This window comes from Carassius gibelio, chromosome B19, assembly GCF_023724105.1.
Source record: "Carassius gibelio isolate Cgi1373 ecotype wild population from Czech Republic chromosome B19, carGib1.2-hapl.c, whole genome shotgun sequence".
Lineage (NCBI taxonomy): Eukaryota > Metazoa > Chordata > Actinopteri > Cypriniformes > Cyprinidae > Carassius > Carassius gibelio.
The window spans coordinates 4,619,569-4,641,399 of NC_068414.1; the positions used below are offsets into that span (position 1 = coordinate 4,619,569).

General features: G+C 47.9%; 22 non-coding genes across 22 annotated transcripts; 20 read left to right on the forward strand and 2 right to left on the reverse strand.

Moving 5' to 3' along the window:
- Positions 1-10,209: 10,209 nt before the first annotated feature.
- On the forward strand, positions 10,210-10,281 carry trnap-ugg (transfer RNA proline (anticodon UGG)). Its single transcript has one exon. It is a non-coding gene; the product is annotated as a tRNA-Pro (tRNA).
- A 97-nt stretch (positions 10,282-10,378) lies between these two features.
- Positions 10,379-10,452, forward strand: trnai-aau (transfer RNA isoleucine (anticodon AAU)). Its single transcript has one exon. It is a non-coding gene; the product is annotated as a tRNA-Ile (tRNA).
- Positions 10,453-10,558: 106 nt separating this feature from the next.
- Positions 10,559-10,631, forward strand: trnaf-gaa (transfer RNA phenylalanine (anticodon GAA)). Its single transcript has one exon. It is a non-coding gene; the product is annotated as a tRNA-Phe (tRNA).
- Positions 10,632-10,766: 135 nt separating this feature from the next.
- On the forward strand, positions 10,767-10,838 carry trnaq-uug (transfer RNA glutamine (anticodon UUG)). Its single transcript has one exon. It is a non-coding gene; the product is annotated as a tRNA-Gln (tRNA).
- A 1,866-nt stretch (positions 10,839-12,704) lies between these two features.
- trnap-ugg (transfer RNA proline (anticodon UGG)) lies at positions 12,705-12,776 on the forward strand. The gene has a single exon. It is a non-coding gene; the product is annotated as a tRNA-Pro (tRNA).
- Positions 12,777-12,873: 97 nt separating this feature from the next.
- On the forward strand, positions 12,874-12,947 carry trnai-aau (transfer RNA isoleucine (anticodon AAU)). The gene has a single exon. It is a non-coding gene; the product is annotated as a tRNA-Ile (tRNA).
- A 106-nt stretch (positions 12,948-13,053) lies between these two features.
- On the forward strand, positions 13,054-13,126 carry trnaf-gaa (transfer RNA phenylalanine (anticodon GAA)). Its single transcript has one exon. It is a non-coding gene; the product is annotated as a tRNA-Phe (tRNA).
- A 135-nt stretch (positions 13,127-13,261) lies between these two features.
- trnaq-uug (transfer RNA glutamine (anticodon UUG)) lies at positions 13,262-13,333 on the forward strand. The gene has a single exon. It is a non-coding gene; the product is annotated as a tRNA-Gln (tRNA).
- An 857-nt stretch (positions 13,334-14,190) lies between these two features.
- On the reverse strand, positions 14,191-14,263 carry trnaa-agc (transfer RNA alanine (anticodon AGC)). The gene has a single exon. It is a non-coding gene; the product is annotated as a tRNA-Ala (tRNA).
- Positions 14,264-15,199: 936 nt separating this feature from the next.
- On the forward strand, positions 15,200-15,271 carry trnap-ugg (transfer RNA proline (anticodon UGG)). The gene has a single exon. It is a non-coding gene; the product is annotated as a tRNA-Pro (tRNA).
- A 97-nt stretch (positions 15,272-15,368) lies between these two features.
- Positions 15,369-15,442, forward strand: trnai-aau (transfer RNA isoleucine (anticodon AAU)). Its single transcript has one exon. It is a non-coding gene; the product is annotated as a tRNA-Ile (tRNA).
- A 106-nt stretch (positions 15,443-15,548) lies between these two features.
- Positions 15,549-15,621, forward strand: trnaf-gaa (transfer RNA phenylalanine (anticodon GAA)). Its single transcript has one exon. It is a non-coding gene; the product is annotated as a tRNA-Phe (tRNA).
- Positions 15,622-15,756: 135 nt separating this feature from the next.
- trnaq-uug (transfer RNA glutamine (anticodon UUG)) lies at positions 15,757-15,828 on the forward strand. Its single transcript has one exon. It is a non-coding gene; the product is annotated as a tRNA-Gln (tRNA).
- A 1,866-nt stretch (positions 15,829-17,694) lies between these two features.
- trnap-ugg (transfer RNA proline (anticodon UGG)) lies at positions 17,695-17,766 on the forward strand. The gene has a single exon. It is a non-coding gene; the product is annotated as a tRNA-Pro (tRNA).
- A 97-nt stretch (positions 17,767-17,863) lies between these two features.
- trnai-aau (transfer RNA isoleucine (anticodon AAU)) lies at positions 17,864-17,937 on the forward strand. Its single transcript has one exon. It is a non-coding gene; the product is annotated as a tRNA-Ile (tRNA).
- A 106-nt stretch (positions 17,938-18,043) lies between these two features.
- trnaf-gaa (transfer RNA phenylalanine (anticodon GAA)) lies at positions 18,044-18,116 on the forward strand. The gene has a single exon. It is a non-coding gene; the product is annotated as a tRNA-Phe (tRNA).
- A 135-nt stretch (positions 18,117-18,251) lies between these two features.
- On the forward strand, positions 18,252-18,323 carry trnaq-uug (transfer RNA glutamine (anticodon UUG)). Its single transcript has one exon. It is a non-coding gene; the product is annotated as a tRNA-Gln (tRNA).
- Positions 18,324-20,189: 1,866 nt separating this feature from the next.
- Positions 20,190-20,261, forward strand: trnap-ugg (transfer RNA proline (anticodon UGG)). The gene has a single exon. It is a non-coding gene; the product is annotated as a tRNA-Pro (tRNA).
- Positions 20,262-20,385: 124 nt separating this feature from the next.
- Positions 20,386-20,459, forward strand: trnai-aau (transfer RNA isoleucine (anticodon AAU)). Its single transcript has one exon. It is a non-coding gene; the product is annotated as a tRNA-Ile (tRNA).
- Positions 20,460-20,565: 106 nt separating this feature from the next.
- Positions 20,566-20,638, forward strand: trnaf-gaa (transfer RNA phenylalanine (anticodon GAA)). Its single transcript has one exon. It is a non-coding gene; the product is annotated as a tRNA-Phe (tRNA).
- A 135-nt stretch (positions 20,639-20,773) lies between these two features.
- Positions 20,774-20,845, forward strand: trnaq-uug (transfer RNA glutamine (anticodon UUG)). The gene has a single exon. It is a non-coding gene; the product is annotated as a tRNA-Gln (tRNA).
- Positions 20,846-21,702: 857 nt separating this feature from the next.
- Positions 21,703-21,775, reverse strand: trnaa-agc (transfer RNA alanine (anticodon AGC)). Its single transcript has one exon. It is a non-coding gene; the product is annotated as a tRNA-Ala (tRNA).
- Positions 21,776-21,831: the final 56 nt, after the last annotated feature.

Genomic DNA, 21,831 nt, shown 5'->3' on the forward strand with positions numbered 1-21,831 from the left:
TTAGATAATCACTAGATAACTTTTTCACACCGCTTGCTCTTCTCACTCACTCTTCATCTCCCCCTGAGCAGACAGGATGGTGGAGATTCATTGTTCTAATGTTAACAGTTTTTCCTTACTCTATCTGTGTGTATGCTTCATGTCCGTGGGCTTCGTTGCTTTACACTTAATTCATCACACCACATTTTCCTTCCTCCATTCCATCTGATCCTCATTCTCAGTCAGCTGCACTGATTCCATTCTCCTTAAATTAATAAAGTGTATGCTGGGTTATGTGCTTCCTTAACACTAGTACCACTTTCTTCACTCTCGTTCCTAAAAATAACATAATAATTATGAATACTTGTCCAAAAATTGTGCTTTGCAGGCTATTTGTGCGCTGCATTTATGGCATATTACTATCAAATGCAACAGTCATCCTTATTGTTTTTTTTACTATTCACTCAGAGGACTGTGCTGCTCCATCTCCATCAGTGGAAACTGCCAAGGCACCAGCTCCTTCACATCACCGGCCACCAGCTGAGCTTCCAAGTCACTGGAAAGATCAACTTCCACCTTTCCAGCATGAGTGGATCCGGAACACACTGTTTAAGGCCAACCCACGAACCGGCAAGCCAGAACTAGTGTCCCAGCTGAAACTTTGGTGGTATCCTCCTCAGCCCCCTTTAATAAACACTCAGCCCCCTGCCTCACCTGACCTCTTCTTCTGTCGGCCCCTTTTCTTATGGATGCCGCTGAAGATGTGGTTATTTCCTCTCGTCTGTGTTCGCCCAGACTGTGGTAGGCACAGACTAACTGCGGCAGGAATTTACCGTACCGTGCGTAAGGTCTTGGACATCGACGGGTGGTATGACCTTGCCACTGAGTATCTGGAGTGCAAACGCTGCAAAAAGAAATATCCTGCCTGGTCCAAGGACATCCTAGGACAGCTGGATATGGGCCACCGCAGTCAGTTTCCAGCTTTGCTGACATACAGGTAATTCATAATGACAATCATTCATTATTAGGTGCTTTTATGTGGGTTATTTTTTACCAGCTAAAGAATTTGCATGATTATACTGTTGTTTCCTTAGATACTCATGTGACAACCGGGTGCTGAGGATGATGAGGGAGAGGACACTGGGCAACAGTGTGACTCAGCTTTACAGGAAGCTGATGGAACAGCACAGTGAGGCATGGACACAGCGTGTCTTGCAGTACCTGACTGCCTGTGAACCATTCACAAGGTCCTCCCTTGTGCAGCCTCCTGTGTTTGCTGATCCTCCACTTTTACCTGCTTTGCCTAAACCTAAGTGGCTGTTAGCCGTGTATGCAAGGGATGTTCTGGGGCGACTGCACGAGGTCAAGGCCAAATTAACATCTGTCTTTGGCTGTGTTCTCAAGATGGATTCGACAAAAAAGGTATCAAAGCCCTGTTTATATCCAGAAATTTGCCAGATATGGATATGGCACGGATATGGCACAGATATGGCACATTTTTTTTACTCTTTTATTTTTCCCAATAGGTCACAAAGAAACTTGCCGGTGCTGCTTCAGGAACAGCTGCCTGGTGCACAAATGTCAGAAACGAACACGGCCAGGTCCTTGTCTCTGTGCTGACAGCTGCCGAGGGACATGGACTGGACTCCATGGCAGCTGGTCTGATGAAACGCTACCGAGAGGCAGGAGAGGCAGCCCCAAAAGTGATGTACATGGACAGGGACTGCTGCAGTCAGTACGGCCAATCGCGGGTGAAGATCATGTTTTTGGAGTGGGATGAGCTTGTAGTGCGCCTCGACATCTGGCACTTCATGCGGCGATTTGCTGCAGGTGTCACGACAGAGGCTCATCCGCTCTATGGGATCTTCATGGCACGTCTGTCCACGTGCATCTTTCAGTGGGATCCAGAGGATGTGGCTGCTCTTCGCTCCGCAAAAGAGGGTGACCTGGCGGCAAAGAAGACTGGCCACATCTCAGAAAAGGCGGTCAGTGCTCGCATTACCCGGAGGGAGTTGGCACTGCACTGCCGGAGGAGGACCAGGGGGGTGGAGGAGACCACCAGATTGATTGGGTCACTGATTGATCAGTTTGACAGTGCGGATGGGAAGGACACCCTGGGAGTTCCTCTGCTGGACCACGAACGGATCCAGCAGATATGGAAGGAACAGCGCAAGCACGTCCAGTGTATCCAAGACCCAGAGGACTTTCCGCTGTACATGAAGACAGGGACACTGAAGAAAGGCGGCGTGGAGCTGTGCTGCTACAGGTGTGCTCGTGGCTCTACCTCCTTGGAGTCATTCCACCTCCACCTGAACTGTTTTATTCCAGGTATTACATGCATATGGATTATTCATTTTTCTGTAGAAAATATAAGCACTGTAACTGCTTCCATCACTTTAAAGTAATGCCGCATTAATAAATGTCACACTCTACATTATACTTTTTAATGTCATAAGCATTGACAAAGCTGTCTTTACTAACAAGTCACTAGTAACACATGACTAAGTGACAATCATTTTTAATATAGTTACAAAACTCTATTAAATGTAGTATACAAATTACTTCAGAGCACCTTATGTGTAGTACATATATTGTACATATGTGACATATAAAACCCTTTTTTATATATTTTTTTTATATTATTTAACTTTTAGGAACCAGTGCCAGCGATGCGCATTTTCAGGCCTATCTCCTTGAGGGCTTGATGCGTTGGAATGATGACCGAATGGAAGACGCCATAAAACGGGCGTCCTCCATTCGGACATATGGCAGTGCCATGAGCGAGGCTGTGGACCGGCTTAGCCGAACAGTCTTTGGGAAGCCCTGGGATGAGCGCTATCGCCCTCCTGGAGCATATACAGGTAAGACATTTAATTATTTCTTTTGCAATATTCTATTAAGTTATTAGAGTATTAGAGCCTCCAATGTACTTGATCAATTATTAAGAACACTTTTTTTATTATTTTATTATTGTAGGTGAATTGCTGGGAATCGAGTACCTTTACAGCCAGACTGGCAAAACACTGACTCCAGTGCTCCAGAACCCAGAGGAGGAAGACCGGTTGGTGGAGGAGGTTGATGATCAGGACCTGCTAGATGAGGGGTTTGAGGAAGAGAGCATGGAGGACATCACAGTTCCAGTGCTGTATGAGGATGACCCCTGCCTCAGAAACACCCCCTCATCTTTGCCTCTGCCTCAGTCCCCAGCATCACTGGCTGAGTCGTCCACATCATCTGGAGGAGAGGGACAGCATCTCGCCCCTGCCTCTTCAGTGCTGTCACAGACATCTGACACTGGAAGCAGTGTCTCCGGCGAGGCTCAGGTACGACACTCTAAGGGCTTTATTTCGTTTCAGTCTCGTTTTATTCCACATACACTACAAGCAAGTTTTTTTTTTTTTTTTTTTACTTTATTATTATTATTATAAGGTTAAAAATAGCTTCTAGAGATTTTTGTTTAGGTTTCTTTGATGAATAGAAAGTTCAGTGTATATTGTAAGATTATAAATGTCTTTATCATCAATTTAATGCGTCCTTGCTAAATAAAAGTATTAATTTCTATAATTTAATAATAAATATATAATGATTTAAATGTTCTGACTCCACACTTTTGAAGGGTATAGTGTATAATATTAAAAAAGCTTTTTATTACAGATAAATTCTTATCTTGGATCCTTCTATTCATCAAAGAATCTTGAACAAAATGTACACAACTGTTTTAAATATTGATAATAATATCAATAAAAAAAGGTTTCTAGAACAACAAATTTCTGAAGATCATGTGTGTCACGGTTTTACGCTGCCTGAAGGAACACGGAGTCGAGGATAAACAGAATAAGGCTTTTAATATATCCAACACAGGGGATATCCAACATGGAGCACAGAGGTAGACACACGTAAGTAGCTAGTGATGAATGAAGACCCGACAAAACAGAACTGAAAGGACAAGGCTTAAGTACAAAGGATAATTGGGGAAACACAGGTGGATGGAATCATTAAATTAACAGGGACATGGAACACATGAGGAAGATAATAGACACACCTGGGAACTAATCACGGAAGACAGAAACTGGGTCACTGGGGCAAAAACATTAAATGAGTCCAGGTGTGTGACAGTACTCCCCCCTCCCGGTAGGTGCGTCCTCGCACCGTAGAAACAACAGAGGGAGGCGTGGGTGGGAACTTGGGAGGAGGTTCCGGTGGAGGACGGACTCCCAGGAGGGGGCCAGCAGACAGGGACCACAGAAGGAGGAGCCAGGGAGGAGACGACGGAGGGAGGAGCCAGGGAGGAGACAGGAGCAGGAGGAGCCAGATGGTCCACCAGAGACCAGCCAGGACGGAGATCCAAGGTGGAGTCGACGGCGGGAGGAGCCATGGTGAAGGAAGGGTCGACGACACCAGGGGGCCGACAGGCGGAGACTGCACCGGTGGGTGAGGAGCCCAAGATGGAGCAGCACAGCCGCAGAGCCAGGGGGACGTCGAGGTTCCGGAGGGCCTAGGTGAAGCAGAAGGCTCAGGCGACCAAGGCGGAGGCAGGGTCCTGGCAGACCGATGTGGAGCCGGAGCGACCGAGGATGGAGGTGGAACCGGAGGGAAGGAGGAGCCTGACAGAGCCGGAGGGATGGAGTGACGAGGTGGAACCAGAGGAGTGGAGTCCCGAGGCGGCGGATGGTCGACGACTGACCAAGGTGGAGCCGGAGGGACGAGGGAGCCCGGTGGAGCAGGTGGGATGACAGGCCACGGTGGAGACGAGGGAGCTAAGAGCCAAGGCGGAGCCGCTGGGTCGAAGGACCGAGGAGGAGTCCAGGGCTCGGAGGCTGGAGGCGGAGACAGGGCCTTAACACGCCAAGGCGGAGCTGGAGACTGGCAGTCCAGCGGCGAACCACCGCGCCCCGATGGCGCGGACTGAGGGTGAGCTGCGGGACTGACTGGCACCAGCAGGGATGACGAGGAACTGGCTGGTCTAGGAGGAGGAGAGAGGAGAAGGATGGGAGGAAGGACAGGAGGATCAGGACTGGACGGAACCAGCGAAAGAGGAGTAGAGGGACCAGCAGGTTTTAGAGGAGGCGGGAGAGGGAGGCTGGGAGGGAATACAGGAGACACAGAAGATTCAGAGCTGGGCGGAACCAGCGGAGACACAGAAGATTCAGAGCTGGGCGGAACCAGCGGAGACACAGAAGATTCAGAGCTGGGCGGAACCAGCGGAGAAACAGAAGATTCAGAGCTGGGCGGAGCCAGCGGAGATACAGGAAACTCAGGGCTGGGCGTAACCAGCGGAGAAACAGAAAACTCAGGGCTGGGCGTAACCAGCGGAGAAACAGAAAATTCAGGGCTGGGCGTAACCAGCGGAGAAACAGAAAACTCAGGGCTGGGCGTAACCAGCGGAGAAACAGAAAACTCAGGGCTGGGCGTAACCAGCGGAGAAACAGAAGATTCAGGGCTGGGCGTAACCAGCGGAGAAACAGAAAACTCAGGGCTGGGCAGAACCAGCGGAGAAACAGAAAACTCAGGGCTGGGCGGAACCAGCGGAAATGGAGCAGAGGAAATGACTGGAGGAGGTAGGAGTGGGAGACTGAGAGGGTATACAGGGGAATCAGGGCTGGACGGAACCAGCGGGGAAACAGGAAAATTAGGGATTACCTCCATAGACCAGTCCATCAGATCCAGAACTTGCTCCATATGATCTTCAGAGACTGCATACAGCTCACCCTCAGTCGCAGGAGTGTGGGCAGCGCTTTCCTCCACGCCCTCGATCTCCACGAGGACTCCCACGATGCACGGTGTTGCCGGCTCACACACCTGGTCAGTCGTGCTCTCGAGATCCTGTTCCCTGACAGTGGATGGCTCGGGCTCTGCGGCTGCGGTGGGCTCTGGCTCCGTGCGGCGTGATGGTGGTTGGCTGGTCTCTGGGTCGGGAGTGGGGCTGGCGAGGTCCTCTATGGGGCAGACGGTGAGAGGTGACCCATTTCTCGCCAGAGTCCACTCCACGTATGCGGCGAAATCCTCTCGAGGACCATCTTCGGACGACAACGCTCTGCATTTGGAGTTCAGGCTGGTGTTGTAGAAGGTGCAGAGCGCGCCGTCCGGGTAGCTGGTGGCATTAGCTAATAAGGAAAACCATCTGGTGTGGTCCTCGAGAGAGCGTTCTTCCTGCTTCAGCAGAAGGATGAGGAATTCGGGACGATAGAGGGGATCCATAGAAACACTAAGAAAAGAAAAGACTTTGAAAACACAAAAACAAAACGGAGGGAAGAACACGCAGTTTTCTATTTTCTCTTATTAGGTCGGGTCTTCTGTCACGGTTTTACGCTGCCTGAAGGAACACGGAGTCGAGGATAAACAGAATAAGGCTTTTAATATATCCAACACAGGGGATATCCAACATGGAGCACAGAGGTAGACACACGTAAGTAGCTAGTGATGAATGAAGACCCGACAAAACAGAACTGAAAGGACAAGGCTTAAGTACAAAGGATAATTGGGGAAACACAGGTGGATGGAATCATTAAATTAACAGGGACATGGAACACATGAGGAAGATAATAGACACACCTGGGAACTAATCACGGAAGACAGAAACTGGGTCACTGGGGCAAAAACATTAAATGAGTCCAGGTGTGTGACAATGTGACACTGAAGACTGGAGGAATGATGCTGAAAATACAGCTGTGCATCACAGGAATAAATTACACTTTAAACTATATTCAAATAGAAAGCATTTTTATTTTAAATAGTAAAATTATTTCACAATATAATGGCTTTTGCTGTATTTTGAATAAAATAAATGCAGGCTTGTTGAGCAGAATTCTTTAAAAAATGTCAAAAATATTTCTGTTCAAAGGCTTTTGACTGGAAGTGTATATTAACACTAATCTGCATTTACTAGGGAGCAGTCATTGGACCTGATGGCATCGCTGGGTGGGACAAGGTCCAGGATCTGGCTGGTTTCCTGGTGGGTCTTCGTGAGGCTCCTTACCTCACCGACCTGCAGGTTACAGAGGCCATCCAGCTGTGGACCGCTCTCCCTGATGTTGATAAACAGCGGGTCAACTATCAGCCTCGACATCAGCCTCAGCTGACACATGGGCGCTTTAAGGCACCGAAGCGGTCCGGAGTCACACCGGGTGTGGAGAGTGTGAAACGGTGTCTAATTGGACATCCTGGGGGTCCAGCACAGTGGCCCAGCACCAGCCGCTTGGTTGAGGCCATTTGTATGAAGCTGTGTGCTTTACACAAGTCACCGACCAAGAAGGCTGGAGTTTCCACCCCCAGGTGGTCTAAAATCCTTTCGGATTACCACCACATCCGAGAGCTGGTGCTTAACAATCAAAGGCTGATGGATGAAACAATGATACAACTGTTTGAGCTGAACCAGAGGACACTCATTCAGTGGTAAGCAAGGCACATTATTTGGTTCCAGTGAACTGAATACTTCTGTACACACACACACACACACACACACACACACACATATATATATATATATATATATATATATATATATATATATATATATATATATATATATATATATATATATATATATTTTTTTTTTTTTTTTTACAAGTAATTTACTTTCAGGTTTCAACGGCAGCAGAAGAATCAGGAATTGAGTGTCCTCGTCCAGGGACTGACTCCATCTGACCCAATAGATGTGGCTGATGCGCAGCTTCCTCTGCCGAGGGAAAAATTGGATGACGTGCCATCAACATCAGGCCCAAAACATCAATTTATCCTTCCGCCAAATCGAGAAGGACAGGCTCCAATTCTGCGACCGGGTCGCCGGCCCGCTGCTGCCAAAAGGGAGTGCCCTATCGCACCCGTCCCCACAGCAGCAGGAGTTGTGCAGCCCATTTCAGCACCTGGGTCACTGTTAGGCACACTAGTTTTTAACCCAGACATGACTGTGTCAATAGTGATTCCATCTGCTGGTGCTTTGACATCCGGTCCAGGCCCAGCTCCGCCTGCTCCAGTGCCTGCTCCAGTGCCTGCTCCAGTGTCTGCTCCAGTGCCTGCTCCAGTGCCTGCTCCAGTGCCTGCTCAAGTGCCTGCTCCAGTGCCTGCTCCAGTGTCTGCTCCAGTGCCTGCTCCAGTGCCTGCTCCAGTGTCTGCTCCAGTGCCTGCTCCAGTGCCTGCTCCAGTGTCTGCTCCAGTGCCTGCTCCAGTGTCTGCTCCAGTGCCTGCTCCAGTGCCTGCTCCAGTGTCTGCTCAAGTGCCTGCTCCAGTGCCTGCTCCAGCCCCTGCTCCAGCCCCTGCTCCAGTGCCTGCTCCAGTGCCTGCTCCAGTGCCTGCTGCTCCTGTGTCCCGTTACACCCAGAGGAACAGGCGCCGGCGGGCCCTGGAGACGGAAAGCGGAGTCCATAAGAGGAAGTATGTGCGAGGGGTTACTTTTAACACATGCAGCAAATGTGGGCAGCCCAAAACTAAAGAGTTTGGTCATAGCCGATATGGGAATGCCACATTTTGCTCACGCTCCTCTAATGGAAAAACTTTAGATGATTGGTTGGCAGAACAGCGGCAGGCAAAATAAATGACAAACTCCGCCTCCATTGTAAATAATGTGTATATTTTGTATATATTATATGGGACCACTCTTTTCATATATATTTTTTAATATAAGTAGTACATAATATCTTTCCTGTATATATAAATATTGTTTATATTATATGGGCCCACTCTTTTCATATTTTTTTTTATATTGTGTGTATGTATGTGTGTGTGTTCATTTTAATAAAACATTTTGTATATATTACTTGGGCCCACTCTTTCGTATTGTGCTTTTTATATTCTGTGTATGTACAGTATGTGTTTGTACTAATTTTAATAGAACATTTTTTTGATTAGATAAAAAAAATCTGCTACATCATATCAATCAAATCATATCCACACACACAAAACGTATTTGAAGAAACGTTTTTTATTAATTTTATTTAAACACAAACATTTAAATAATACACACACACAAATCTATGTAATATAAAATCAATCAATTGTGTCATAGATAACAAAATAAAAGTCTCGGTTTATTGCATGCTTAAAAATACACGTCGAGGACATATGACGTCACGGCTCATCCGAGAGAGCACGGGTTCGAATCCAGGCCGCGGAGGGTAGAGTTGTCTCACATGTAATTAAAACTCTTCAAAACGAAGAGAAATATACCCCGAGTATTGCAGCAGGGGAAATCTTTCGGCATTTTCACGTGTTCTGCGTCTTTTCAGCTTGCGGGCGGGGCTCAAAGATTGGACCCCTTCCATTGCGCAGCGAGCGCTCTACCATTTGAGCTAATTCCCCTGGCCTTTCAAGAATGATGAGCATAGCTGCGAATGACCGGCTTGATGCAAAGAGGCCGTCCCTCCTCTGGGCTTGCACCTTTGCACTGGCCGCGATTGTGTTGTCGAATTAACAAAGAGATTTAGCTTTTGTGTTAAAGGACCTTCTCGGTCTTGTTACGCCAGTATGCATGTGCGGATTCTTGTATTATGCAGACCACCTTGCATCACTTGGGTCACGCAGACAACTTCTCACCTCTTTTTCTCACACTGACTTAAAGAATAAGGAAGCGGTTCTCCATTCCAGTCCTCGCTCCCCAAAGGTCTGCATATTTTGCATGTCTCTCTTTGTTAGCACACCTGATTTGGATAATCAGCTCATTAGAAGTGAGCTCCTTGCGATTGACATGGTCCCTACACAGTGTTCATTGCTCCCCACTCCCTGAGCAGGGGAAATCCGTCGAAGTTTACTTCACTTTGGAACATTGGTTCACGGATTTGCGCTGCGCAACGTCTTCACACATGGACAAGTGTGACATCATATACCTCTGTATACCTCTGTACACCTCTGTGTTAGTCACTTTGAACTGAACGTACACATACGCTCTGAACTTGAATCACGGAGGGATGTCATGTGATGTCCACTTCTCAGGGCACTTACGTTTGAATGGAACAAATGTCTGAAGATATACGAGAAACATACAAAATCTGAAGAGCAGGGGGCTCGAGGACTGGAATTGAGAACCGCTGGTCTAAGTGACATCTGACAGTTTCAGCTGTCCTCCCTAACATCCCTCTACATGTTAGATACAGCCACATTTTTAGGTCAGTTAAGAGGCCAACTTGCGTTCGTTAGCCTTTAACACTGTCTCGAGGTCTTTGATTGCTTCCACGTTAGTTCATGTTCCTTCTTTTATTGATGCTGCAGTAGCTCTTTTTTCTCAGCCCAACACAGGAAGGCTCGTTGGTCTAGGGGTATGATTCTCGCTTTGGGTGCGAGAGGTCCCGGGTTCAAATCCCGGACGAGCCCTTGGTCGGGATAAAACGTGAAGCTTTGTTGTCTCATTGCGTTCACTAACATTGAGGCAGTTTTTTATTCAATCGGGTAGAGACAGATGGCTAAGGGAGGCCGGTTAGCTCAGATGGTTAGAGCGTGGTGCTAATAACGCCAAGGTCGCGGGTTCGATCCCCGTACTGGCCAGCTGTTTTTATTGTCTGGGGGCTCATCTCTGCTCTGCTCTTCCCCTGTGACAAAGAGTAGGGTGATCTCACTGAAATCCCTGCTTGCTAAGCAGGAGCTTGTTGTGGCCGAAATAGCTCAGTTGGGAGAGCGTTAGACTGAAGATCTAAAGGTCCCTGGTTCGATCCCGGGTTTCGGCAAAATCTCCCACTCTTTTCCGTTTTTTGAGGCGGGCCAGTGACCAAAAATCACTGGGTTCCAACTTCTCTGTATAACTGCTTCCCCACTGCCACGGAGCTATCTGTTTCCCAGTTGGCCACCAAACAAGCAGTTTCGGTTCCATGGTGTAATGGTCAGCACTCTGGGCTTTGAATCCAGCGATCTGAGTTCGAATCTCGGTGGAACCTGTGTGCTTTCTTGCCGCAGGAAAAGATAAAAACAGCACTAGGTTGGCACTGGTGACAGTCTTTGTGGCCCTGTGAGCAACGGCTGCTCCAGGTAAGGTTTCATGGTGTAATGGTTAGCACTCTGAATCCAGTGATCCGAGTTCAAATCGCGGTGGGACCACTTTTTGCAACCAATTTGCGCAGGACCATGTCTGAAATACTTTTTGGCAGCTTTGAGTCCAAAAAAATTAACTAACGTAGAGACTGTGGCAGCATTGCATCGATGCCCAGTCGGTCTCTTTAGGGCACTGGTTCTCAAACCTGTCCTGGAGGCACCCCTGCCCTGCACAGTTTGATTGTCTGCCTTATTAGACACACCCAAATAAGGTCTTGCGGTCTCTATCAATGAGTTGATGATTTGAAACAGGTGTGATAGATGAGGGAAACATTCAAAATGTGTAGGGCAGGGGTGCCTCCAGGACAGGTTTGAAAACCACTGCTTTAGGGAACTGTGTGTAAAATGGCAATGTTTTGCAACCAATTTGCACAGGACCATGTCTGAAATACTTTTTGGCAGCTGTGAGCCCCAAAAAAAGCTAACGTGGGAGTGTCGCAGCATTGCGTCAGTGCTCAGTCGGTCTCTTTAGGGCAATGGTTTTCAAACCTTTCCTGGAGGCAACCCTGTCCTGAACATTTCGTATGTCTCCCTTATTAGACACACCCAAATCAGGTCTTGCAGTCTCTATTAATGAGCTGATGATTTGAAACTGGTGTGTTAGATGAGGGGAAATGCAAAATGTGCAGGGCAGGGATGCCTCCAGGACAGGATTGAAAACCACTGATTTAGGGATGTGTGAGTAAAAGGGCAGGAGCCAACTTGGAGAATGCGGGCATCGATCCCGCTACCTCTCGCATGCTAAGCGAGCGCTCTACCATTTGAGTTAATTCCCCTGGCCTTTCAAGAATGACGAGCATAGCTGCGAATGACCGGCTTGATGCAAAGAGGCCGTCCCTCCTCTGGGCTTGCACCTTTGCACTGGCCGCGATTGTGTTGTCGAATTAACAAAGAGATTTAGCTTTTGTGTTAAAGGACCTTCTCGGTCTTGTTACGCCAGTATGCATGTGCGGATTCTTGTATTATGCAGACCACCTTGCATCACTTGGGTCACGCAGACAACTTCTCACCTCTTTTTCTCACACTGACTTAAAGAATAAGGAAGCGGTTCTCCATTCCAGTCCTCGCTCCCCAAAGGTCTGCATATTTTGCATGTCTCTCTTTGTTAGCACACCTGATTTGGATAATCAGCTCATTAGAAGTGAGCTCCTTGCGATTGACATGGTCCCTACACAGTGTTCATTGCTCCCCACTCCCTGAGCAGGGGAAATCCGTCGAAGTTTACTTCACTTTGGAACATTGGTTCACGGATTTGCGCTGCGCAACGTCTTCACACATGGACAAGTGTGACATCATATACCTCTGTATACCTCTGTACACCTCTGTGTTAGTCACTTTGAACTGAACGTACACATACGCTCTGAACTTGAATCACGGAGGGATGTCATGTGATGTCCACTTCTCAGGGCACTTACGTTTGAATGGAACAAATGTCTGAAGATATACGAGAAACATACAAAATCTGAAGAGCAGGGGGCTCGAGGACTGGAATTGAGAACCGCTGGTCTAAGTGACATCTGACAGTTTCAGCTGTCCTCCCTAACATCCCTCTACATGTTAGATACAGCCACATTTTTAGGTCAGTTAAGAGGCCAACTTGCGTTCGTTAGCCTTTAACACTGTCTCGAGGTCTTTGATTGCTTCCACGTTAGTTCATGTTCCTTCTTTTATTGATGCTGCAGTAGCTCTTTTTTCTCAGCCCAGCACAGGAAGGCTCGTTGGTCTAGGGGTATGATTCTCGCTTTGGGTGCGAGAGGTCCCGGGTTCAAATCCCGGACGAGCCCTTGGTCGGGATAAAACGTGAAGCTTTGTTCTCTCATTGCGTTCACTAACATTGAGGCAGTTTTTTATTCAATCGGGTAGAGACAAATGGCTAAGGGAGGCCGGTTAGCTCAGATGGTTAGAGCGTGGTGCTAATAGCGCCAAGGTCGCGGGTTCGATCCCCGTACTGGCCAGATGTTTTTATTGTCTGGGGGCTCATCTCTGCTCTGCTCTTCTCCTGTGACAAAGAGTAGGGTGATCTCACTGAAATCCCTGCTTGCTAAGCAGGAGCTGGTTGTGGCCGAAATAGCTCAGTTGGGAGAGCGTTAGACTGAAGATCTAAAGGTCCCTGGTTCGATCCCGGGTTTCGGCAAAATCTCCCACTCTTTTCCGTTTTTTGAGGCGGGCCAGTGACCAAAAATCACTGGGTTCCAACTTCTCTGTATAACTGCTTCCCCACTGCCACGGAGCTATCTGTTTCCCAGTTGGCCACCAAACAAGCAGTTTCGGTTCCATGGTGTAATGGTCAGCACTCTGGGCTTTGAATCCAGCGATCTGAGTTCGAATCTCGGTGGAACCTGTGTGCTTTCTTGCCGCAGGAAAAGATAAAAACAGCACTAGGTTGGCACTGGTGACAGTCTTTGTGGCCCTGTGAGCAACGGCTGCTCCAGGTAAGGTTTCATGGTGTATTGGTTAGCACTCTGAATCCAGTGATCCGAGTTCAAATCGCGGTGGGACCACTTTTTGCAACCAATTTGCGCAGGACCATGTCTGAAATACTTTTTGGCAGCTTTGAGTCCAAAAAAATTAACTAACGTAGAGACTGTGGCAGCATTGCATCGATGCCCAGTCGGTCTCTTTAGGGCACTGGTTCTCAAACCTGTCCTGGAGGCACCCCTGCCCTGCACAGTTTGATTGTCTGCCTTATTAGACACACCCAAATAAGGTATTGCGGTCTCTATCAATGAGTTGATGATTTGAAACAGGTGTGATAGATGAGGGAAACATTCAAAATGTGTAGGGCAGGGGTGCCTCCAGGACAGGTTTGAAAACCACTGCTTTAGGGAACTGTGTGTAAAATGGCAATGTTTTGCAACCAATTTGCACAGGACCATGTCTGAAATACTTTTTGGCAGCTGTGAGCCCCAAAAAAAGCTAACGTGGGAGTGTCGCAGCATTGCGTCAGTGCTCAGTCGGTCTCTTTAGGGCAATGGTTTTCAAACCTTTCCTGGAGGCAACCCTGTCCTGAACATTTCGTATGTCTCCCTTATTAGACACACCCAAATCAGGTCTTGCAGTCTCTATTAATGAGCTGATGATTTGAAACTGGTGTGTTAGATGAGGGGAAATGCAAAATGTGCAGGGCAGGGATGCCTCCAGGACAGGACTGAAAACCACTGATTTAGGGATGTGTGAGTAAAAGGGCAGGAGCCAAATTGGAGAATGCGGGCATCGATCCCGCTACCTCTCGCATGCTAAGCGAGCGCTCTACCATTTGAGCTAATTCCCCTGGCCTTTCAAGAATGACGAGCATAGCTGCGAATGACCGGCTTGATGCAAAGAGGCCGTCCCTCCTCTGGGCTTGCACCTTTGCACTGGCCGCGATTGTGTTGTCGAATTAACAAAGAGATTTAGCTTTTGTGTTAAAGGACCTTCTCGGTCTTGTTACGCCAGTATGCATGTGCGGATTCTTGTATTATGCAGACCACCTTGCATCACTTGGGTCACGCAGACAACTTCTCACCTCTTTTTCTCACACTGACTTAAAGAATAAGGAAGCGGTTCTCCATTCCAGTCCTCGCTCCCCAAAGGTCTGCATATTTTGCATGTCTCTCTTTGTTAGCACACCTGATTTGGATAATCAGCTCATTAGAAGTGAGCTCCTTGCGATTGACATGGTCCCTACACAGTGTTCATTGCTCCCCACTCCCTGAGCAGGGGAAATCCGTCGAAGTTTACTTCACTTTGGAACATTGGTTCACGGATTTGCGCTGCGCAACGTCTTCACACATGGACAAGTGTGACATCATATACCTCTGTATACCTCTGTACACCTCTGTGTTAGTCACTTTGAACTGAACGTACACATACGCTCTGAACTTGAATCACGGAGGGATGTCATGTGATGTCCACTTCTCAGGGCACTTACGTTTGAATGGAACAAATGTCTGAAGATATACGAGAAACATACAAAATCTGAAGAGCAGGGGGCTCGAGGACTGGAATTGAGAACCGCTGGTCTAAGTGACATCTGACAGTTTCAGCTGTCCTCCCTAACATCCCTCTACATGTTAGATACAGCCACATTTTTAGGTCAGTTAAGAGGCCAACTTGCGTTCGTTAGCCTTTAACACTGTCTCGAGGTCTTTGATTGCTTCCACGTTAGTTCATGTTCCTTCTTTTATTGATGCTGCAGTAGCTCTTTTTTCTCAGCCCAGCACAGGAAGGCTCGTTGGTCTAGGGGTATGATTCTCGCTTTGGGTGTGATAGGTCCCGGGTTCAAATCCCGGACGAGCCCTTGGTCGGGATAAAACGTGAAGCTTTGTTGTCTCATTGCGTTCACTAACATTGAGGCAGTTTTTTATTCAATCGGGTAGAGACAGATGGCTGAGGGAGGCCGGTTAGCTCAGATGGTTAGAGCGTGGTGCTAATAACGCCAAGGTCGCGGGTTCGATCCCCGTACTGGCCAGCTGTTTTTATTGTCTGGGGGCTCATCTCTGCTCTGCTCTTCTCCTGTGACAAAGAGTAGGGTGATCTCACTGAAATCCCTGCTTGCTAAGCAGGAGCTTGTTGTGGCCGAAATAGCTCAGTTGGGAGAGCGTTAGACTGAAGATCTAAAGGTCCCTGGTTCGATCCCGGGTTTTGGCAAAATCTCCCACTCTTTTCCGTTTTTTGAGGCGGGCCAGTGACCAAAAATCACTGGGTTCCAACTTCTCTGTATAACTGCTTCCCCACTGCCACGGAGCTATCTGTTTCCCAGTTGGCCACCAAACAAGCAGTTTCGGTTCCATGGTGTAATGGTCAGCACTCTGGACTTTGAATCCAGCGATCTGAGTTCGAATCTCGGTGGAACCTGTGTGCTTTCTTGCCGCAGGAAAAGATAAAAACAGCACTAGGTTGGCACTGGTGACAGTCTTTGTGGCCCTGTGAGCAACGGCTGCTCCAGGTAAGGTTTCATGGTGTATTGGTTAGCACTCTGAATCCAGTGATCCGAGTTCAAATCGCGGTGGGACCACTTTTTGCAACCAATTTGCGCAGGACCATGTCTGAAATACTTTTTGGCAGCTTTGAGTCCAAAAAAATTAACTAACGTAGAGACTGTGGCAGCATTGCATCGATGCCCAGTCGGTCTCTTTAGGGCACTGGTTCTCAAACCTGTCCTGGAGGCACCCCTGCCCTGCACAGTTTGATTGTCTGCCTTATTAGACACACCCAAATAAGGTATTGCGGTCTCTATCAATGAGTTGATGATTTGAAACAGGTGTGATAGATGAGGGAAACATTCAAAATGTGTAGGGCAGGGGTGCCTCCAGGACAGGTTTGAAAACCACTGCTTTAGGGAACTGTGTGTAAAATGGCAATGTTTTGCAACCAATTTGCACAGGACCATGTCTGAAATACTTTTTGGCAGCTGTGAGCCCCAAAAAAAGCTAACGTGGGAGTGTCGCAGCATTGCGTCAGTGCTCAGTCGGTCTCTTTAGGGCAATGGTTTTCAAACCTTTCCTGGAGGCAACCCTGTCCTGAACATTTCGTATGTCTCCCTTATTAGACACACCCAAATCAGGTCTTGCAGTCTCTATTAATGAGCTGATGATTTGAAACTGGTGTGTTAGATGAGGGGAAATGCAAAATGTGCAGGGCAGGGATGCCTCCAGGACAGGATTGAAAACCACTGATTTAGGGATGTGTGAGTAAAAGGGCAGGAGCCAACTTGGAGAATGCGGGCATCGATCCCGCTACCTCTCGCATGCTAAGCGAGCGCTCTACCATTTGAGTTAATTCCCCTGGCCTTTCAAGAATGACGAGCATAGCTGCGAATGACCGGCTTGATGCAAAGAGGCCGTCCCTCCTCTGGGCTTGCACCTTTGCACTGGCCGCGATTGTGTTGTCGAATTAACAAAGAGATTTAGCTTTTGTGTTAAAGGACCTTCTCGGTCTTGTTACGCCAGTATGCATGTGCGGATTCTTGTATTATGCAGACCACCTTGCATCACTTGGGTCACGCAGATAACTTCTCACCTCTTTTTCTCACACTGACTTAAAGAATAAGGAAGCGGTTCTCCATTCCAGTCCTCGCTCCCCAAAGGTCTGCATATTTTGCATGTCTCTCTTTGTTAGCACACCTGATTTGGATAATCAGCTCATTAGAAGTGAGCTCCTTGCGATTGACATGGTCCCTACACAGTGTTCATTGCTCCCCATTCCCTGAGCAGGGGAAATCCGTCGAAGTTTACTTCACTTTGGAACATTGGTTCACGGATTTGCGCTGCGCAACGTCTTCACACATGGACAAGTGTGACATCATATACCTCTGTATACCTCTGTACACCTCTGTGTTAGTCACTTTGAACTGAACGTACACATACGCTCTGAACTTGAATCACGGAGGGATGTCATGTGATGTCCACTTCTCAGGGCACTTACGTTTGAATGGAACAAATGTCTGAAGATATACGAGAAACATACAAAATCTGAAGAGCAGGGGGCTCGAGGACTGGAATTGAGAACCGCTGGTCTAAGTGACATCTGACAGTTTCAGCTGTCCTCCCTAACATCCCTCTACATGTTAGATACAGCCACATTTTTAGGTCAGTTAAGAGGCCAACTTGCGTTCGTTAGCCTTTAACACTGTCTCGAGGTCTTTGATTGCTTCCACGTTAGTTCATGTTCCTTCTTTTATTGATGCTGCAGTAGCTCTTTTTTCTCAGCCCAGCACAGGAAGGCTCGTTGGTCTAGGGGTATGATTCTCGCTTTGGGTGCGAGAGGTCCCGGGTTCAAATCCCGGACGAGCCCTTGGTCGGGATAAAACGTGAAGCTTTGTTGTCTCATTGCGTTCACTAACATTGAGGCAGTTTTTTATTCAATCGGGTAGAGACAGATGGCTAAGGGAGGCCGGTTAGCTCAGATGGTTAGAGCGTGGTGCTAATAACGCCAAGGTCGCGTGTTCGATCCCCGTACTGGCCAGCTGTTTTTATTGTCTGGGGGATCATCTCTGCTCTGCTCTTCTCCTGTGACAAAGAGTAGGGTGATCTCACTGAAATCCCTGCTTGCTAAGCAGGAGCTTGTTGTGGCCGAAATAGCTCAGTTGGGAGAGCGTTAGACTGAAGATCTAAAGGTCCCTGGTTCGATCCCGGGTTTCGGCAAAATCTCCCACTCTTTTCCGTTTTTTGAGGCGGGCCAGTGACCAAAAATCACTGGGTTCCAACTTCTCTGTATAACTGCTTCCCCACTGCCACGGAGCTATCTGTTTCCCAGTTGGCCACCAAACAAGCAGTTTTGGTTCCATGGTGTAATGGTCAGCACTCTGGGCTTTGAATCCAGCGATCTGAGTTCGAATCTCGGTGGAACCTGTGTGCTTTCTTGCCGCAGGAAAAGATAAAAACAGCACTAGGTTGGCACTGGTGACAGTCTTTGTGGCCCTGTGAGCAACGGCTGCTCCAGGTAAGGTTTCATGGTGTATTGGTTAGCACTCTGAATCCAGTGATCCGAGTTCAAATCGCGGTGGGACCACTTTTTGCAACCAATTTGCGCAGGACCATGTCTGAAATACTTTTTGGCAGCTTTGAGTCCAAAAAAATTAACTAACGTAGAGACTGTGGCAGCATTGCATCGATGCCCAGTCGGTCTCTTTAGGGCACTGGTTCTCAAACCTGTCCTGGAGGCACCCCTGCCCTGCACAGTTTGATTGTCTGCCTTATTAGACACACCCAAATAAGGTATTGCGGTCTCTATCAATGAGTTGATGATTTGAAACAGGTGTGATAGATGAGGGAAACATTCAAAATGTGTAGGGCAGGGGTGCCTCCAGGACAGGTTTGAAAACCACTGCTTTAGGGAACTGTGTGTAAAATGGCAATGTTTTGCAACCAATTTGCACAGGACCATGTCTGAAATACTTTTTGGCAGCTGTGAGCCCCAAAAAAAGCTAACGTGGGAGTGTCGCAGCATTGCGTCAGTGCTCAGTCGGTCTCTTTAGGGCAATGGTTTTCAAACCTTTCCTGGAGGCAACCCTGTCCTGAACATTTCGTATGTCTCCCTTATTAGACACACCCAAATCAGGTCTTGCAGTCTCTATTAATGAGCTGATGATTTGAAACTGGTGTGTTAGATGAGGGGAAATGCAAAATGTGCAGGGCAGGGATGCCTCCAGGACAGGATTGAAAACCACTGATTTAGGGATGTGTGAGTAAAAGGGCAGGAGCCAACTTGGAGAATGCGGGCATCGATCCCGCTACCTCTCGCATGCTAAGCGAGCGCTCTACCATTTGAGTTAATTCCCCTGGCCTTTCAAGAATGACGAGCATAGCTGCGAATGACCGGCTTGATGCAAAGAGGCCGTCCCTCCTCTGGGCTTGCACCTTTGCACTGGCCGCGATTGTGTTGTCGAATTAACAAAGAGATTTAGCTTTTGTGTTAAAGGACCTTCTCGGTCTTGTTACGCCAGTATGCATGTGCGGATTCTTGTATTATGCAGACCACCTTGCATCACTTGGGTCACGCAGACAACTTCTCACCTCTTTTTCTCACACTGACTTAAAGAATAAGGAAGCGGTTCTCCATTCCAGTCCTCGCTCCCCAAAGGTCTGCATATTTTGCATGTCTCTCTTTGTTAGCACACCTGATTTGGATAATCAGCTCATTAGAAGTGAGCTCCTTGCGATTGACATGGTCCCTACACAGTGTTCATTGCTCCCCACTCCCTGAGCAGGGGAAATCCGTCGAAGTTTACTTCACTTTGGAACATTGGTTCACGGATTTGCGCTGCGCAACGTCTTCACACATGGACAAGTGTGACATCATATACCTCTGTATACCTCTGTACACCTCTGTGTTAGTCACTTTGAACTGAACGTACACATACGCTCTGAACTTGAATCACGGAGGGATGTCATGTGATGTCCACTTCTCAGGGCACTTACGTTTGAATGGAACAAATGTCTGAAGATATACGAGAAACATACAAAATCTGAAGAGCAGGGGGCTCGAGGACTGGAATTGAGAACCGCTGGTCTAAGTGACATCTGACAGTTTCAGCTGTCCTCCCTAACATCCCTCTACATGTTAGATACAGACACATTTTTAGGTCAGTTAAGAGGCCAACTTGCGTTCGTTAGCCTTTAACACTGTCTCGAGGTCTTTGATTGCTTCCACGTTAGTTCATGTTCTTTCTTTTATTGATGCTGCAGTAGCTCTTTTTTCCCAGCCCAGCACAGGAAGGCTCGTTGGTCTAGGGGTATGATTCTCGCTTTGGGTGCGAGAGGTCCCGGGTTCAAATCCCAGACGAGCCCTTGGTCGGGATAAAACGTGAAGCTTTGTTGTCTCATTGCGTTCACTAACATTGAGGCAGTTTTTTATTCAATCGGGTAGAGACAGATGGCTAAGGGAGGCCGGTTAGCTCAGATGGCTAAGGGAGGCCGGTTAGCTCAGATGGTTAGAGCGTGGTGCTAATAACGCCAAGGTCGCGGGTTCGATCCCCGTACTGGCCAGCTGTTTTTATTGTCTGGGGGCTCATCTCTGCTCTGCTCTTCTCCTGTGACAAAGAGTAGGGTGATCTCACTGAAATCCCTGCTTGCTAAGCAGGAGCTTGTTGTGGCCGAAATAGCTCAGTTGGGAGAGCGTTAGACTGAAGATCTAAAGGTCCCTGGTTCGATCCCGGGTTTCGGCAAAATCTCCCACTCTTTTCCGTTTTTTGAGGCGGGCCAGTGACCAAAAATCACTGGGTTCCAACTTCTCTGTATAACTGCTTCCCCACTGCCACGGAGCTATCTGTTTCCCAGTTGGCCACCAAACAAGCAGTTTCGGTTCCATGGTGTAATGGTCAGCACTCTGGGCTTTGAATCCAGCGATCTGAGTTCGAATCTCGGTGGAACCTGTGTGCTTTCTTGCCGCAGGAAAAGATAAAAACAGCACTAGGTTGGCACTGGTGACAGTCTTTGTGGCCCTGTGAGCAACGGCTGCTCCAGGTAAGGTTTCATGGTGTATTGGTTAGCACTCTGAATCCAGTGATCCGAGTTCAAATCGCGGTGGGACCACTTTTTGCAACCAATTTGCGCAGGACCATGTCTGAAATACTTTTTGGCAGCTTTGAGTCCAAAAAAATTAACTAACGTAGAGACTGTGGCAGCATTGCATCGATGCCCAGTCGGTCTCTTTAGGGCACTGGTTCTCAAACCTGTCCTGGAGGCACCCCTGCCCTGCACAGTTTGATTGTCTGCCTTATTAGACACACCCAAATAAGGTATTGCGGTCTCTATCAATGAGTTGATGATTTGAAACAGGTGTGATAGATGAGGGAAACATTCAAAATGTGTAGGGCAGGGGTGCCTCCAGGACAGGTTTGAAAACCACTGCTTTAGGGAACTGTGTGTAAAATGGCAATGTTTTGCAACCAATTTGCACAGGACCATGTCTGAAATACTTTTTGGCAGCTGTGAGCCCCAAAAAAAGCTAACGTGGGAGTGTCGCAGCATTGCGTCAGTGCTCAGTCGGTCTCTTTAGGGCAATGGTTTTCAAACCTTTCCTGGAGGCAACCCTGTCCTGAACATTTCGTATGTCTCCCTTATTAGACACACCCAAATCAGGTCTTGCAGTCTCTATTAATGAGCTGATGATTTGAAACTGGTGTGTTAGATGAGGGGAAATGCAAAATGTGCAGGGCAGGGATTCCTCCAGGACAGGATTGAAAACCACTGATTTAGGGATGTGTGAGTAAAAGGGCAGGAGCCAACTTGGAGAATGCGGGCATCGATCCCGCTACCTCTCGCATGCTAAGCGAGCGCTCTACCATTTGAGCTAATTCCCCTGGCCTTTCAAGAATGACGAGCATAGCTGCGAATGACCGGCTTGATGCAAAGAGGC